Below are 11795 nucleotides of genomic sequence, written 5' to 3'. Positions count from 1 at the left end.
ATCTTGGGTGTCGCCGCTCGTGTTAAGGGGAGGTGGGGATCTGGAATCCCCTCTGCTTCCCTACAGACACGCCCCCGGTGGTTTCCTGGCTGCTTGTATCTGGAGGGGTTGGGAGTCACACACCTGCTAATGTGGATTCCGCTGGGAAGGAATTCTGTCGGCAGAACTCTGGTGATGTCACCACTCTGCTATGGCGGGCCCCAGGCTCCTTGCCGGAGTGTCCGAAGGGAGGGGTGGGACTGGTCTGTCTCTGGTTGGTTTCAGCTCCCGGTTTGCTATTTCATGAAGGCTTGGCGAGAGACCTCTTCCTAGAGTCCCTGCACCGCTCCTGCTGCGCTGCGCCTCGGAGGCTATCCGCCCTGATGCGGGGGCCGCGTGCAGGCAGCGGACAGTCGCCGAGTCCCGCGGGCAGCGGCTGGCGGGTCTGGACCTCTGCGCTGCGTGGCGGAGATTCACTCGTCTAGCGCAGAGTGTCACCTCCAAAAATCCTTCCAATTCCTGGCTGGCCTCTCTTTAGTGGAATTTTGCTAGGAGTTTCTTAGCAGGTCGAATCTAAGCGTATCCATGCGTCTCTCTGACCCCGTTGTTGAGGAGGTACTGAAAGCGCTGCCTCCCCTCTCGCCGCCATGTTGGATCCCCCGTGCTACAAACATGGATGTGGCTGTGTCCCTGTAGTATGCGGTTTTTAAGTCCTTTAGGTATAGTCCGAGGAGAGGGATAGCTGGGTCAAAAGGTGGTTCCATTCCCAGATTTCTAAGGTATCTCCATTCTGCTTTCCATATTGGCTGCACCAATCTGCAGTCCCACCAGCAGAGTATGAGTGAGCCTTTTCCCCACATCCTGGCCAACACTTGTTGTTGTTTTCTTCATCTTCATAATAGCTGCCTTTCTGACTGGAGTGAGATGGTATCTTAGAGTAGAATATTCTTGAACAGCACTAGTGACTATAACAAGCAGCTGCATTTTTTTTTTTTTTTTTTGGTACCGGGGATTGAACCCAGGGGCACTTAACCACTGAACCACATCTCCATCTAGGATGCTTAGGGCCTCCCTAAGTTGCTGAGGCTGGCTTTGAACTTGTGATCCTCCTGCCTCAGTGGCTGCATTTGGATAAGCATGTAGTTGCAAAACCATTTCTGCAAGATGTGAGATCTATCTGTAAAAGCTACTATGATTGTGGTGATAGCTTAACTCCAAAGCTGGGTGTTTATAAAATAGTGGAGACAGTGCCAGGAGCCGGCCTTGAAGGTTTGACACAGAACACTCTGGGCTGTTCCACTGGGGAGGTGTTTGAAGAAAATTTGAATTTTCTTGATAAACTGCTGGCTAGAGGGAAGGGTTCTTGAAAATTGTTGTTCCCTGGGTTTCATGACAAAGACTAAGGAATTTTGGTTTCTTTATGTAATTCAGACCCTTTCTTGTTCATGGGATGTGGGAGAAGATGTCCTCTCAGATATGATGATAATAATAATGCTTGTTATTATCTTGATGATAATGACTATTTGGTTCTGGAGATCGAACCCAGGGCCTTATGCAAGGCAGGCAATCACTTTACTGCTGAGTCATGTCTCCAGGCCCCTCTCAGATATTATTTAGATACTGAGGAAATTGGACATGATGTTGGGAAGAAATGCAAGAAAAGTACATCCATTGTCAGTTTTAGTTTTTGCTGAGTAAACACAGAACTAAACCAGTAATTTTAAAAAAATGAATGAAATAATGAATGAATGGAGTGGGGGAAAAGGTACACTCACACATGCTGGTAGGACTGCAAATTGGTGCACCCCCTATGTAAAGCAGTGTGGAGATTCCTCAGAAAACTAGGAATGGAACCACCCATTTGACTAAATCATCCCACTCCTTGGCATATACCCAAAGGACTTAAAATGAGCATACTATAGTGATGCAGCCACATCAATGTTCATAGCAGCTCAATGCACAATCGCTAATCTATGGAACCAACCTAGGTTGGTTTCTTTATCCATTCAACAGAAGAATGGATAAAGAATATGTGGTATATATACACCATGGAATATTACTCAGCCATAAGTAAGAATGAAATCATGGCATTTGCCAGTAAATGGATAGAATTGGAGACCATCATGCCAAGTGAAATAAGCCAATCCCCCCCAAATCAAAGGCCAGATGTCCTCTCTGATATGCGGATGCTAACTCAAAATAATCGGAGGGGAGGGAAGAAGAGAAGTTCATTGGATTAGACAAAGTGGAATGAAGGGAAGGGAGGGGAAATGGGAATAGGAAAGACAGTGGAATTGAATCCAATGTAACTTTCCTATGCTCATATGTGAATATACGACCAGTGAAACTGCACATCATGGACAACCACAAGAATGGGAAGTTAGTCTCCATGTATCTATTATCAAAACACACTCTACTGACATGTATATGTAAAAAGAATAAATAAAAAAATTTAAAAAAGACAGAAAGGATAACAGTTCCATTAGTTCTCCTGGATCTTGGTGGTAGAGGGAATCACATGCCAGAGCTTTGGTGTTTTACACATTGTGTTGGGAGGAACTGACATTTTTATGAAACTGACTATTCTCATCTAGAAATCCTTTCAGTTATTTAGGTCTTTGTTGAAGCCAGTCTCCAAGGAGGAGCTGGATCACCAGCCCTTGTCTCCTGAAATCGACACTCCTGTGTAGTGTGCCTGCTATGGTGTGGATGTGAGGTGTCCCCCGAAAGCTCACGTGTAGACAATGGGAGAAGGTCCAGAGGAGACATGACTGGGTTGTGAGAGCCTTTACCCAACCAGGGAATGAACCCCTGATGGGATTAGCTGGGTGGTGGCTGGAGGCAGGTGGGTGTGGCTGGAGGAGGGGGCATTGGGGGCGTGGCTTTGGGGGGTCTCTATTTGTCTCTGGAGAGTGGAGTCTCTCTCTGCTTCCTGGTCACTATGTGAGCTGCTTCCCTCCACCACACTCTTCCTCCATGATGTCCTGCCTCACCTCGAGCCCCGAGGGATGGAGCCTGCTGTCTATGGACTGAGACCTCAGAAACTGTGAGCCCCCAAATAAAACTCTTCCTCCCCTAAAATTGTTCTGGTCAGATCTTTTAGTCACAGCACTGAAAAAGCTGACTAAACCCTGACTGGTTGGTGTGACTTAACAGGGTATGCATGGTGGTGTGTGGCTTCTGAGGCTTGGTCATAAAAGGCAATTTGGCCCACCCTGGCTTCTTGGATGACTTCTCTGAGGTAAACCAACCACCATTTTGGAGGTCCTTCAAATAGTCATATATAAAAGGGTTCATCTCCCAGCTCAAGCAAAACCTTCAGATGACTGCAGCCTGGGTCAAAAATCCTGACTGCAACCTTATCAAAAATTCCAACACTCAGTTAAATTGCTCCTGGATTCCTGAACCTATTTCTCCTTGTTTGAGGCCACTAAGTTTTAGGGTAATTTGTTATGCAGCCATAGGTAACTAATATAATTTCTAATTAACATCAATTAAGATTTAACACTTTTCTATGTACAGAAAATTTTCATTAGATTTAAAAAGTAGATTTATTCCTAGATTATTTGATACTTTTTAATGCTTATATAAATGGTATCACAGATGGCCCCTGAATCACAGTGGTTCAACTTGTGATTTTTAGACTTGATGATGGTAGGAAAGCATACTTATACAACCATTCTGTTTTTCAATGTTGGTACAGTATTCAATAAATTACATGAAATGTTCAACAGTTTATTCTAAATTAAGCTTGTGTGAATATTATTTTGCCCATCTCTAGGCTAAGTCAAGTGTTCTGAGCATGTTTAAGATACACCAGGCCAGCTCCGTGTGGTGGCACTCGCCTGTAATCCCACCAGCCCAGGAGGCTGAGGCAGGAGGATTGCAAGTTTAAAGCCAGTCTTAGCAACAGCGAGGTGCTAAGAAACTCAGTGAGACCCTGTCTCTAAGTAAAATACGGAATAGGGCTGGAGATGTGGCTCAGTGGTCTTCAATCCCCAGTATCAAAAAAAAAAAAAAAAAAAAAAAAAGCCAGGCTAAGCTATGATGTTCAGTAGGTTAGGTGTATTAGATGCATTTTCTACGTACCATATTTTAAACTTACCATTGGTTTATCAAGTTATAATGTCACTGTTAAGGAGCAGGTACATACTTTAAATTCCATTTTGTATTTTTTATGTCTGGCATGTAGAAAAACAATTGATTTTTGCATACTGATTGTGTATCCAAAAACAATACTAATTAATTATCATAATTTTAATGATCTATAGAAAAAATATTGTTTTAAGATGCCATAGGTAAATTTGTTCATGTGAGTACTTTATCTGCAGGTTCTCTTGGTTTTCTATGGACATAGTAATATCATCTGCCAGTAATGACAGTGCTGTGTCTTCCTTTTGAAATCATATGTCTTTGCCTCATTTTACAGTACAGTACAATGTGGAATATAGCTGGTGATAGCAGGTTTCCTTATGACATTCTCAGTCTCAAGGGGAAAAACTTCTAAGGTTTTAACATTAAATTTGAGGTTTGATATATATGTACCAAATTCACCCCCCCCCCGTTACACACACACATTTGTGTTTTTTTGGTAGATAATGCCTATCAAATTTAAAAGTTCTCTTCTATTCCTGATTTCTAGGAGTGTTAATCTCAATCATTTTATAAGATGATTTTTTTTGGCAAATAAATGATCATATGACTCCCTCCAATATTTCTGTTCATGTAGTGAGTTAAACTGATTGATTTTGGAATGTGAAATGAAACTCGTATTCCTGAAATATACCTGAGTTCATTGCGGTGTTGGGCTTTTACCTGATAATACATCACTGAATTGTTTTCCTATGTTGTTTAGGATTTCTGAATCTATGTTCATGAGAAAGAGTGGCTTGCTATTTTTTTGTAGTGCATCTATGAGTGTTTGGTATCAGGATCATGCCGGCCTCCTGATAGAAGAAGTCTTTAGAGTGTGTTCTGTAGGATTAATATTAATTCATCCTTTTTTTTTTTTTTTTTTTTTTTTTTAATTTTTTATTGTGGGTTGTTCAAAACATTACAAATTTCTTGACATATCATATTCCACACTTTGATTCTAGTGGGTTATGAACTCCCACCTTCACCCCATACACAGATTGCAGATTCACATCAGTTACACATCCATTGATTTACAAATTGCCATACTAGTGTCTGTTGTGCTCCGCTGCCTTTCCCATCATCCACCCTCCCCCCTCCCCACCTCTCCCCTCCCCTCCCCTCCTCTCTCTCTACCCCCTCCACTGTATAACCCTGAGGGTCTCCTTCCATTACCGTGCAATTTACCTTCTCTCTCCCTTTCCCTCCCACCTCTCATCCCTGTTAAATGTTAATCTTCTTCTCCTGTTCTTCGTCCCTACTCTGTTCTTAGTTACTTTCCTTATATCAAAGAAGACATTTGGCATTTGTTTTTTAGGGATTGGCTAGCTTCACTTAGCATAATCTGCTCTAATGCCATCCATTTCCCTGTAAATTCTATGATTTTGTCATTTTTTAATGCAGAGTAATACTCCATTGTGTATAAATGCCACATTTTTTTTATCCATTCGTCTATTGAAGGGCATCTAGGTTGGTTCCACAGTCTTGCTATTGTGAACTGTGCTGCTATGAACTAATTCATCCTTTTAATACTTGGAAGATATCACTATTGACCCAATTTGGACTGGAGTTTCTTTTTATCTATGTTTTTATTGTGCATAATCATTTTATATAATTGTGGGATTTGCTTTGACACAGTCATGAATGTGTATAATGTAATTTTCTCCATTTCAATCCCTAGTCTCACCCCATCATTGCCCTCCTACATCCTCCTGATCTCTCACCTCTACTCTATTGGTGCTCCTTTTATTAATTTATTTTTAAAAACTGATGCCTTATAGTCATATGCAAAGGCGGGATTCACTGTGATATATTCATACATGCACAAAGCATAATTTGGTTAATTTCATTCTGCACTTCCTCCCCTTTCCCACCCTCCCTCCTCCCCTTCAGTCCTCTTCCTCTATTCCACTGTTTTCCCTCTTATTTTCTTGAGATCCCCCCTTTTTTTAAAAAAAAAAAAAAAAACAGTTCCTTATTTCTCTCTGACCTCTGCGTATCAGAGAAGGTATTTGACTCTTGACTTTCTGAGTCGGGCTGATTTCACTTAGCATGATGTTCAGGTCTGAAGTTTTCTTTATCAAAAAGTTTTAAATTATCATTCATTTTATAATAAGTAACAATAACAAATAATTCTAATACCAATCATTAAATAATGATTAAATAAAAACAAAATTATGAAATAATAGTTGTCATTAAATTAATAAGTATTAATTAATTCTTATTAAAGTATTCTCTTAGTTGGAATAGGGTTGCCTGGGGCTGGGAATGGAGCTGGGTTGGTGAATTTCGAATGTTTACATTTGAAAAACTAATCCCCCCAAATGACAGATGCCTTGTAATTGGTCTATTTATAAAAATTTCATAACATAAATTTCATAATTTTTTGAAAGTAATTTGTCATGCACTGATGAGCACAGGCGTCAGCCATAAGTCTTTGGTGCAAAGTTGAGCCAGGATTGCTTTCTTTCCCTGGGGGTTGTTGGGGGTCCCATGAATCTCCCTCAGAGAACATGGGAATGCCTTTGTGGAGATGACAGCCAACTGGAACGTCTCCTGCCTCTGCCATGACAGGTCCTGAATCCAGAGTCTGATTATGGGACATGAAGGAAAAGCCTGGTACCCAGGCACAGTGGTGCACACCTGTAATCCCAGCGACATGGGAGGCTGAGGCAGGAGGATCGTGAGTTCAAAGCCAGCCTCAGATACTTAGTGGTGCCCTAAGCAACTCAGTGAGACCCTGTCTCTAAATAAAATACAAAAAGGGCTGGGGATGGGGCTCAGTGGTCATGTGCCCCTGAGTTCAATCCCCAGCACCAAAAAAGAAAAAGCCTGCTCATATCCCATTCTGTAGTCGGAGGAGTTAGAGGCCCTTTCGGGGGAGAAGATGACCCTGAGTTTAGAAAAAAGAAAAGTTTCAACACTTTCCTTCCTTGGCAGTGGCTGCATCCCTGGTCAGCTGCCATCTTCATCGGGGAGACAGTAGGAGCTGGTAACAGACTCCAGGGGCCGTGGGTCGACTCCCAGGATCGCAGAAACCAGCGTGGTTCTTCTCATTAGTGGGGAAAACTGGAAGCTGAGCCCTGCAACGTGGGATTCTTGATATTTTTTACTCCTCTGAACGTGTGAGCTTAACTCAAGGTAAGAAATGCTTGGGGTCCTGTTAAAGTGACACGCTAGCTGGGGTGTCAGGAAGCGTAGGGCGTCGTTCCAGAGCCAGTGGAGGCTGATTCTAAATGATCCTTTAGTGCCAACAGAAAGGTGGCCGAGGAGGCTGCCAGGTTACTATGGAAACAGCAGGGAAGGGAAGAGCACCTAGGCTGTCATGGGGAGAAGCCATGGGGTTGTGAGATGGTACCTGCCTGCCGTGTCTACTGCTTTCCTCTTATTAAATCTGTAGATGATGGGGAGAATGCTCCTCAATATCAACAGCCTGAAAAGTATTTAGATACACGTGAACCTAAATTGCTTGTGCTCTCTCTTTTTTTTTTTGGCACTATAGATTGAATGCAGGGGCCTTAACCCCTGAGCCCCATCCCAGCCCTATTTAGTATTTTATTCAGACACAGGGTCTCACTCAGTTGCTTAGGGCCTCACTCAGTTGCTGAGGCTGGTTGAACTTGTGATCCTCGTGCCTCAGCCTCCCGAGCTGCTGAGATGACAGGTGTGCACCACCACACCCAGCGACTTTTTTTTTTTTAAATGTACATATTTTATGTGTGAGTTGCAACTAATAAACTGAAAAAATATTTTTCAACCTGCAACTGTAGGGTAACAACAAGCAGGAGGGAAGGTGTCTGATGGTCATCTCCTATTATTAAGCATATGGATTTTGGCCATCACAAGAATAACTGCTGGTTAATAGTGTGGCTGATAGTTTAAGTCATGAAGTTCGGTGTCTCTCATGCCTGAATAGCTACTTGCACCACCACTCAGAAAGTTCCTGAACCTATTTGTGACTTCTAATTCAAACAGAGCTGTTAGAGTTGTTATGAAGATTAAATGAGAAAATGTATACATACAGCTTAGTGTGATGCTTGGGAACACAACGAGAGCTCAATAAATGGTGTGTTAATGATGAAAGTGATAAGGAGCTGGGTGTGGTGGCGCATGCCTGTAATCCCAGTGGCTCAGGAGGCTGAGGCAGGAGGCTCCTGTGTTCAAAGCCAACCTTAGCAAAATCGAGGCACTAAGCAACTCATTGAGATCCTGTCTCTAAATAAAATACAAAATAGGGATGGGGATGGGGCTCAGGGGTTGAGTGCCCTTGAGTTCAAACCCTGGTAACCAAAAAAAAATAAATAAATAAAAGAAAGAAAGAAAGAAAGAAAAACAAAAGTGATAAGGAAAGTCACTGGGAGAGTCTTTCTCACCCTGTGGCAAAAGTAGAATTTTTGGGACAGAATAAAGCACTGGGCAGAGTCGTAGTTCAAAGGTAGCCCTAATGACTCATTAGGTCAAATGAAAAAAGATGGAAAATTTTTCTTTGCTTTATGAACTGGTGATATTTGTCAAATTTGGCTCAGTGCAAATGCTATTGGAATGCATCTTGCAAACCTCTGAGCTTTGCATATAAACCCGAACTCGTCATTGTTATGATGCTGCTGCGTAGATTGTTTAGGGGCTCCGACCGTGTGGTCGAGTGGTACCAGAGCCCTGGGTGGTCCAAGAGTAATCAAGAGATGCTTTAAATGTCCTTTATCATCTCAGGGGGATGAACTTATCACTTCCTGAAAGCATGATGAGAAATGTATAGTCCATGCTATGTTAGAGACTGATGTATACCCATTTTTTTTATAGCTTGGTGATGAAAATAAAACCGGATGGTGCTCGCATTAGTGGGAGATTAAAAAAAATAAGGAGAAAAATTTCTTCTCACTCGAGTGGGTTTCTAACAACCAACACGGCACCAAAGCCGCAGTGAAAACAGCTCCCTGGGGTGCTCGTCAATTTTCCTCTCTTCCCACTTTTCTAAAGCTACAAACACCTCTGAGGGAGACGGAGAGAAAGATGTGGTTTTGGAGATGTTAATATTTGTTTGGCGAAGTGTTCTGTGTCTTTAACTTGTGATGAATTTTTAGATAGAAATTTGGGGAGAAACATTGATAGGGGACGGCTGATCTTCCAAAGAGAAAAGAAAAGCATATCTGAAAAGGGTTATTCCTACAAATTCCTAACATGATCTTATCCAGTCACTGGAAAAAGCTAGAGTAATGTTACTTAAAGAGACGAGAACCAGTCTGGAAGTGTACAGAATTGGGGTTACGAATATACCTTAACTGTTTCAAATACTCTGCGTGTTCCCTAAAGTGAAAAGTGTATTAATAGATAAAATGAGATGATTCAGGACAAGTCTACCCAAAATCAGGAAGAATAATCAAAAAACGTTCACATACATGAGCTGCTTGGCTTGGAGACCATTATTTCTGAAATCCTCATTTTGAATAAGGGCTGTTGATTTGATCTTAGGTTTTTACTTTACTCAAGAATAAGACTGAAAATTCATGTTGGGGTCAATTATTTCAACCACCTGGGTCAGGTCTGAATTATTATGAATACTGAATAAATACAGACTCAAGGAATTTCCAGAGTGACCATTTTCCAACTACATAGCCTGAGGAATTAAATCTGTGCCTTGAATCCAGGGACACTTAACCCCTGAGCCACATCCCCACCCCTTTTTATATTTTATTTAGAGATAGGGTCTCGATGAGTTGCTGAGGCTGACTTTGAATTCATGCTCCTCCTGCCTCAGCCTCCCAAGCTGCTGGGATGACAGGCGTGAACCACTGTGCCTGGCACATATGTTCTAGATAGTCCCTGACCTGAGAAGATTAAAACCTCCTGAAATAAGTGAATTAAAAAGTGAATTATAAGTATACATATCTAGATACCTAGACAAAACATTTATTTTTGGATGAATTTTAGAACCTTATAGGTGTCAAAAGTCAAAGAAAAGACAAGAATCAGGGTGTGTGTGTGTGTGTGTGTGTGTGTGTGTGTTCTATTTACAAAAATTAGCCAACAGTAACATGCTATCAATTTCTTTGACCAGCTAGAAAGGCCTTAAAGACAAAAGAAAGTTCTCTTCAATTGAGTTGGTTACAAGGCTTGTAACTTTTCAGGGTTTTCAGTCTGGATCACTTTTGCAATTAGTAGATTCCATGGTTTGGGTGTGGTTTGAGTGTTCCCCAAGAATTTATGTGGTTGGAGGCTCGGTGTCCAGGGTGGTGCTGTTGGGCAGTTCTGGGGAACCTGTAAGAGGGATCCCCTGGGATCTTCTTGGGTCCTTTGGGAAGTGCCTTTGGAAGGTAGTTCTCATGAGTCTCCTTGGTAGTTCCCATGAGACGTTGTTATGGAAGCTGAGTCTGGCCCTGCCCAGTCTCTCTGCTCCTGGTGAGAGATGGAATCACTTGTTCCTGCCATTATTCTCTCTGTTACGAGGTGATACAGCCAGAGTGTTTACCACACAGCCTGCTCTGTGCCATTTGGACTTCAAAACTGGTGAGTTACATAAACTCTTCTTTTTCAAAAGTAACTTGTGTCAGGTATTTTGTTATATTGATATGAAGCTGACTAAAACAGTAGGAAAAGCAAATGATAAAATTTTTGATTGCTTTTCTTTTTTTTAAAAATTGATTTTCTTTTTTAAAATACATGACAGCAGAATGCATTACAATTCTTATTACACATATAGAGCACAATTTTTCATATCTTTGTATATAAAGAATGTTCATGCCAATTCATGCCTTTATACATGTACTTTATTTTTTTTTGCATCACAATTCTTATTACACATACATACCACAATTTTTCTTATCTCTGTTTGTATACAGAGTATGTTGACACCCAATTCGAGTCTTCATACATGTACTTTGGATAATGATGTCCATCACATTCCACCATCCTTGCTAACCCCCTGCCCCCTCCCTTTCCCTCTCACCCGTCTTCCCTATCTAGAATTCATCTATTCCTCCCATGCTCCCCCTCCCTACTCCACTATGAGTCAGCCTCCTTATATCAGAGAAAACATTCAGCATTTGTTTTTTTTGGATTGATTAACTTCACTTAGCATTATCTTCTCCAACTCCATCCATTTACTTAAAAATGCCATGATTCTATTCTCCTTTAATGCTGAGTAAAATTCCATTGTGTATATATTTTATCCACATATATATATATATATTAATCCATTCATCCACTGAAAGGCATCTAGGTTGGTTCCACAGTTTAGCTATTGTGAATTTTGCTGCTATCAACATTGATGTGGTTGTGTCCCTGTAGTATGCTGTTTTTAAGTCCTTTAAATTACAATTATCTTATATTAGACAAAGGTGCCAAAAACATGCACTGGAGAAAAGATAGCATCTTCAACAAATGGTGCTGGGAAAACTGGAAATCCATATGCAACAAAATGAAATTCAACCCCTATCTCTCACCATGCACAAAACTTAACTCAAAATGGATCAAGGATCTAGGAATTAAACCAGAGACTCTGCATCTAATAGAAGAAAAAGTAGGTCCTAATCTTCATCATGTGACTCCTATATGTGCAAGAATTAAAACCAATAATCAATAAGTGGATGGAATCAAACTAAAAAGTTTCTTCTCAACAGAAGTAACAATCTGTGAGGTGAACAGAGAGCCCAAATCCTGGGAGCAAGTTTTTACCCCTCGCACATCAG

This window comes from Marmota monax, unplaced genomic scaffold, assembly GCF_021218885.2.
Source record: "Marmota monax isolate L192 unplaced genomic scaffold, Marmota_monax_Labrador192_F-V1.1 WCK01_AAM20220418_F8-fsc00042, whole genome shotgun sequence".
Taxonomy (NCBI): domain Eukaryota; kingdom Metazoa; phylum Chordata; class Mammalia; order Rodentia; family Sciuridae; genus Marmota; species Marmota monax.
This window is presented reverse-complemented; position numbering follows the sequence as displayed.